The sequence below is a fragment of the Meleagris gallopavo genome, chromosome 12 (genome assembly GCF_000146605.3).
Source record: "Meleagris gallopavo isolate NT-WF06-2002-E0010 breed Aviagen turkey brand Nicholas breeding stock chromosome 12, Turkey_5.1, whole genome shotgun sequence".
Classification (NCBI taxonomy): domain Eukaryota; kingdom Metazoa; phylum Chordata; class Aves; order Galliformes; family Phasianidae; genus Meleagris; species Meleagris gallopavo.
In genome coordinates, this window is record NC_015022.2 from 13,522,061 (window position 1) to 13,529,133 (window position 7,073).

General features: G+C 44.5%; 1 long non-coding RNA gene across 1 annotated transcript; it reads right to left on the reverse strand.

Annotated features, from left to right (window-relative positions):
* Positions 1–568: 568 nt before the first annotated feature.
* Positions 569–6,548, reverse strand: LOC109369649. The gene is made up of 3 exons (XR_004161069.1): positions 6,374–6,548; positions 4,622–4,682; positions 569–4,366 (listed from the first exon to the last, which is right to left on the reverse strand). It is a non-coding gene; the product is annotated as an uncharacterized LOC109369649 (long non-coding RNA).
* Between the last annotated feature and the right edge of the window lie 525 nt (positions 6,549–7,073).

Consider the following 7,073-nt stretch of genomic DNA (forward strand, 5'->3'; position numbering starts at 1 on the left):
GTGCGTAATTCCCACTGCTGTTGTACACATAGATTAAATCCAAGCCCTTTGTGATCCTGGCACAGAAGATGCTCTAGCTGAGAATGTCTCCTGTGTTTCTACTAATTAACCATTTCCAGAATTTGCAGTCCCTAAAGCATGAGTCAGAATCCAAAAAAGCATGATATTCCATCTTATTTTTAATGCTGTCTGCTTCCTAAGCTCTAACATCGAATTCAAGCTTTTCTATGGAATCCTGAAGGCTGAAAACATACTCCCTCTTTCTACCAGCAGCTGAGATTTCTATCTAATCATACATCTGCAGAAGCCTCAGTGCTAAGAAAAACATGAAATACGGTGAGAATTGGAGATTTTCAGTCTGTTTGGAGGTGAAGGAAAAAAATATTTCCACCGATTTCCTTCCAATCTGAGTTTTGCTTTACTATTCCAAAGTATTTCAGTTTATAAAAAGAAGGCAAAGGAATTTGTTGGGATTCACATAGGTTACTTGTGAGTTGTCTGAGAGCTAGAATTTACACAATTCAAGATAGTAGAAAGCATCCCACTGATGTGAGTTGGACAACACCAAGCTATGTGATTTTGTCCTTCCTTTGGATGTTAAACTAAACCAGGACTCTCTTGGGATGAAAGAGGTCAAATTTGAAGCCAGATTCTCATCACATATTGAGCTGTGCTTTCCTGATAGACCGCTGGCTGTTCCTTGGTGGGGACAAAATCTCCTGGTGAGCTGATATTGTTCACCACCTGTTTAGCTAGGAGGACTTTAAGGGTTGATGTGGGCTTGTTGGTAGCAGCAGCAGCTTCTGCACTCATTGTGGGGGAGCTGCTGAAGAGTGGCCACCCATGATATCATCTCCACATCAAAAATGCCATGAGTTTCATGGGTTTTGTAGGGTCTTTCCCAGGCTGGAAGTTCTCTTGGTGCACTGCAGTTTGGGTGGAGGTGATCAAAAGGATTGGAAGGTGCAATTGGGCCACCCTCCTGGCAGGCTTCCCTCTGAGAGGCAGCCCACAGAACATCCCTGCAGAGCTTACACTTGCAAGTGTCTTTGGAATTCCCAAAGCAGCTTAAAAAGTAATGCTGACCCTCTGTCCTTCTGCTCCATTACCCTAAACATGCTTTTACTTTCACATGGACACATGCCACAATAGGAACAAATACCCTGCGAAGAACGCCGCTGAAATCCTGCTCTAAGCCATTTCCACATGAGCAGGCTAAGAGGTGCAAAGGAATCACAGTTGAAGAGGAAGTTAGTTATCCTGAAACATTAATCTGCACTGCAAGCACAGCTGTTTGACTAGGAAATGATCCACACCACCGTCAGTGTCGCTCTTGGCTGCCAGCTTGGAGCTCATCGGGTGCGGACAGGAGTAAAGGCGTTGTGTGCAGGACAGCAGATGTGCAGGGACAGGATGGAAGGGGATGGCTGTGAGGTGGCAGTTCCAGGCTCACCCTGCTCTGCTTCCCACTGGGATGCTCATGACTTTTTTCCGAGGAACAAATTGGCTTTTTGTGGTGCCGGTTGCTGCTTTGGCAACCAGTGTATCATGCAGGTTTCACTCCTTCTGATGATGTTCCCAGAGATGGAAGGAAGTGTGGGGTTTATTTAACTTTTTTATTTACTTCCACGAGAGATGAGTGAGTCCTGCTAATTACTGGGAGCCGTTTTCATGGGGAAATGCAGACTAAGATAGATAGCTGCTGTTAGCAAACATGTGCCTCATTTTCAAAGGCTGCTTTTTGCTGTTGTTGTTTTGATTGCTTGTCTAATAAGTGCAGAGCAACCAAAGCCATCGTGCTCAACAGGAAATGGCTTTGGGCCATGGCAAGCTGGGGTTGTTTTTGAGCAGGCAACTGAAAATGAAATTTCTGTACGCTGCTTACAGCCCTCTGCACCTCTCTGCCCCCCTCCTTCCTCCCCGCCTTGCCCTTCGTCATGTGGCACTGTGAATCTGTCGTTGATGGATGATGTCCAAACCCACGTCTTCTCCCTCCATCGGAGGAGGGTGACAGCAGATTGGGACCACTGCACAGGAAGTGGCTTCAATTTTAAAATGTTTAACAGAAGAAATTTCTCATCCTAGGGAATAATGATTGAAAAGAGAAGAAAAAATTGTGGTTTGTTACTGCAGTGTTAGCTCCTTTCTGCCTTTGGTTCCTAGCGCTGGCTCAGCTCCCATCCTCTTTTATGCAGGAGGAGACTGGATTTCTGATGCTCAAATCAGGTGGGAATAAGGGGGGGTGAGAAGGAGAGTTTCTCAAAATTGTTAGGGAGGAGATGGGGGTCAGCAGTGTTTAGAGAGAACAGAAAGAGGCAATGGTGGAATAATGCCTGGAAATAGCAAGGGAGGGAAAACAGTGACTTAAGGGTGACTGAGGATGGGGTGACTGTGTCAGAGCCAGGCAGGAAGCAAATGGACTGTTCAGAGTACATTTGCTCCTTTTGTCTCATAATGTACCCGATAATCTTTTTTTAATTAGTTTTTCTTCTTCTTTCATCAGCTGCCCATACTAACAGCTCTGTTCCTAATCCTCAGAAAGGTAACACTTGGGAATAGTTTGCCAGCCAAAAGAATAAGGGTGAGAAATTTAACAGGTTTCAGGATGGAGCTGGCTAAATTTATCAAAGGTATTAAGCAGTGGATGTGCCTATGAGATTTGGTAACCTTGGAGTCCCCTTTGGACCTGCTTCCTAGGTTCCTATCTCAAAACACTCTGCAAACATTTAGCCTGTAAGCTGGCAAGCAACAAGTGGCAAGCTGATGTTATCGCTTCTGTATTTTACCCGGGGAATATTAGACACAGAAAAGAGTTGGTCAAAAACCTGCTCTCCAACACATTTAGCAGAGTTACTCGACTGCTTAAAAAGAAGTACTTCAGTGCTCAGGGTCATGGCCTCCCTTGTGCTCATTTACTCTCAATGGTGCCTTACAAATGACACCGCCATGAGATGCCAGCTGCCTCTTTGTTTCTTGGTTGCTCAATGTGACTTGCTTTTCCACCACTGCCTTTCACATTTCCAGTCAGGTGGCACTGGGCATTTTAATACCTTTGACAGGAAGAGGGGTATAGGAATGCATCACATGTTCTACGTGGCAGTTAATGGAAAACTAATGGCACGACAGCTGCAGCCCCTCTTGTTCCCTTCCCCTCTCTGTGTCTGTGACAGCAGCACTTCTTGGCAAGGTAGGTGATGGCAGTACTGTGTGCTGGGATGTAAAGTGGGACTTTCACTCGAATGTCTCTGCATATAAATGGGCTTCTCCAACTGACTTGGAGGGTACTCACCAGGGGCAGGAGGAGAGAAAGCAGAGAGGGAGGAGAAACGTGCAGAGCTCACAGCTAGTTCTGCAGGAGGCAGGAGCAGAATGCAACTTCTGTAGTTTGGAGAGCTTCCGATGTGAGCCTGAAAAAAATGAGTTCTTTTCCTTTCCTGCTTTATCTTTCCTTTTCTGCTGTTGTTCTTAGCATCCTGTTTTGAAAATCCAGTTTGCAGCTCCATAAACATTCAAAGCTCTTTGCTTCCTAAAAGAATGATGACATGCTTGCTGGAGTGAGCAGTCATGGCTCTTTGTTTCCACCTTGCATGGCTCAATGGTCCATTCAGGGAGTTTTACTGCTCTAACAGTAATTGTGGTAGTAACTATACTGGTACAGGAACTGGCAGAGCAGCTGGATCAATAACCTGTCAGATGAAGGAGGAATTGCCATACAGGAGGCTCTTTAAACACTCATGAACAATAAGGTTTTTTAAGGACAATAAATTAGCTGCATGGGAGCTGCATTATTGCTGTTCAGAGTACAGGACACAAACAATGCTTGTGTTTCAGCTGCTCAGAACACTTTCACTACTTTTCACAATGTGGCTCCATGCAAACCCTGAGTCAGATTTGCTGGGGCAGGATCACCTGCCCACATGCCTGGGCTGTTTGTTCAGGTTTGCTGCTGAAAATAGCAAGGAAATGGTGCAGAATTATTTCTGCCAATTTGAAAAGCTGAACTCAGAAGGCTTGAAGGTAAAGTTCCATGTAATTGTTGCAAATATTGATTCAGTCTCATGGCTGCTACTAAACCTCTCCGGCAGGAGCACTGGGAAGAATTACACTGAAACCAGACTGCTGTTTGCATTGCACAAGACTGGGTGAAAACCAGAGACTTTTGAAGGTGAGAAGTCAGGAGGTGATGTTTTGCTGCAGCAGAGGATTCTCAGAATCAGATTTTTTTGCAAGTTCTGATAAAGGAAAAACGTTCCTTGCCTGTAGCTATGTAGGTAGGTGAGTGTCTTGGATCCAGCCCCAAGAGCAATACTTGTCAACAGTTCTTCAACTGAAATAATGCATGACCCTCGTGCATCGATCTGCTGCCCTGTCCAGGATGAGCCATAAGCAGCATGTTAAATTTCCATCATTAAAGTTTCAGATACAATTTACTCCCTCTTGATCTAATGCAGGCAGCCCGTAAAGCCTCCATCAATGAACACTGGCTACTTGCACTTGGAATAAGCAAAAGGGTAACAACTTATTTAACGCCCTCTCAATCTGTCTGCTCAAAGGCCTTTTCTTTGGGTATTTACTGCAGATAAAAGGCTCTAGGATAACCAAACAAACTGTTGGTACTTACCCAAACTGAATGAAATCTTAGAAACTTTCCCCTCTTTTCTTGCGGTTAAACCCTGGCGACTCTGAAATGAAAGTCAGAATTCCTGTCAGTTCAATGGGCTTTAGTCATTCAATCCACATGTTCCCAGCAATTACTCTGGCCTTTTTTACACAAGGAATTGTTCAAGACACAGAGGGGCCCCGCATGAAGTGAGCGGGGCAAGTGAGGATGATGCTCAGCTGCCCAGATACCCCTTGCCGTGCTGAACCATAATTGGGCTTTTTGTAGAAATTGTTGGGCCTCAATGACATAATTTGCCAGTTGAGTTGGCAAAATGCTCCATGGGAGCAGATCTGCGTGTCACTGCTGAGTGCTGCCCTCCTGCCTCTTCTAGCGGAGCTCCAGCACATCGCTGCCTGTGTAGGGCAGCAAAACCAAACTGCAGAGCAGCACCTTCCTTCCATGTGTAAATCCTGGTGCTCATCACTGGATTGAATGAAACAGCTGAAAATAATGGCTTGGTAAATTAGTGGTGTGCCACTTTATACCTTCAAAGCGTTTTATGAGTGGTAATTAACATCCCTTGTTTTTCGACACAGGGAAACGTGTGAAAGTGGCACTCACCTTGAATATTAATGGATGAGTCATTCCAACAGTTTACAGCTTCAGTTCAGATAAACAATTAAATGCAACCCGTGTCTTGTTAGATTAAGTGGAATACGTACTTGGGAGAAGAAGCCACCATTTCTACTCATGACTAGGAACAAATCAGAAGGTATGGGAGTAAGGTAGGGAAAAAATGTTTTGAGCCTTGAATGAAAAGGTGTGTATCTCACTGAAGATAAGCCTCTTCATAGAGCCATAGAATCTTTTGAGCTGGAAGGGACCTTTAAAACACACCAACCCCCCTGCACGAACAGGGACACCTAGAGCTCATCAGGTGCTTAGAGCCCCATCCAGCCTGACCTGGACTGTCTCCAAGGTCAGGGCATCCACCACGTGGATCAAACTTTCTTCAGAAGATCAAAGCCATTCCACCTGAAGGCTCTTTACTTGATGTCCTCCCTTGGCATACAGGTTAGGGGCATTCCGTGCACATGAGATGTGGTGAAGCACTCTGACTGCATTTCCAAGAAGCCCAGCCCCAGGCCTTTATCTCAACAGTGCTTGGAGCATCACTATTTCCAACAGTTCTACAAAAATTCAGTTGAAAGATAATAGAGCTCTGCTTTAATATAAGGGCACATACAGCCACAAGCTGTGCTAGGAAAGCTTGGGAGCTCAGCGGATGAGATAAGCAGGGGCTGGAACTGCTTTTACAGCCTAGTTTCTCATCAACCCTGTGCTGCACCTCGGTTCACAGCTCCACACCAGCACTGCAGCATAGGATATGGTGTTAAGATGGTGAACGAGCCAGTGAAATCTTATTTCTTATCAGCAGAGTGAATTCAGGGAAGATCAGCCAACAGCTCTTCTCCCAAGGTGAACTATTTGCCCAAATACTGTCTGGCCAAAATATTTCTTATCCAAACATGGCTGTGAAATTTCTTCCACTATAAATGTAGTTGCCTAAAGATCTAGGTAAAAAATGAACATTTAGAGACAATAAGATTTACAAAGATTTGTTTTCTTTCATCATCTCTAGCATACAGCTGTGCATAGCATTTTAAATCTCCTCTGGTTGAAAACCTCCTCTACAGTTATTAAAATGAATTCATCAATCGGATGCTATTGTTTTTCTAGGTCTTTGGCATCTTGTGCAATACGCCCCACCTGTTGGGATGAGCAGTGAGACATCTGCATTCCTTTCTGTGGTTTGCATTGTCCCAACAGCCCCACGCATCTGCACGAGGGTACACATGCTGATGCAGTGAGCGATTCTGGTGTACTGACTGATGGGCTGCATGAGAGCCGTAGCTCATGAGTTAAGACTTCACAAATGCAGGCAAGAAACCTGAACAAATGAAAAGAATGTCATGAAAGTTAGAGCAAACACTGAAAAAATGCCATTTCTTACTATTACTTATATTTTATTCATCTATTGTAAGGCAAGCCTAAGACAGAAATCATTTGATTTGGGTATCTCTGGACCAAAACTTCTCCAGCTCTGCCCTTAACTACTAACATCCAAGATTTCCCAAATGCACACAGGATGAAGTGGGGCACTTCAGCAAGTCCTCAGGATTTAATAAAACACAAAGATACCAAAGCTTACCACATATTTTAGGCAAACACTAGACAGATATTTCAACTCCTTGTCTCCAACCTAGCAGTTCCAACCAGAAACTAAATTTCTGCAGGTTTTTGAGAGATCTGAATCATAATAAATAACCCCTTTCCCTCACCTCTTGTTGAAATATCCCTCCTGATAAATACCCGCCTCCCCTCTGGAGGCTCTAGTGCTCCTGATTGCATTGATTAGGGTCAATGTAACCACATGCTCAGATCAGTAGCTACAAATGGATCTCAGGTG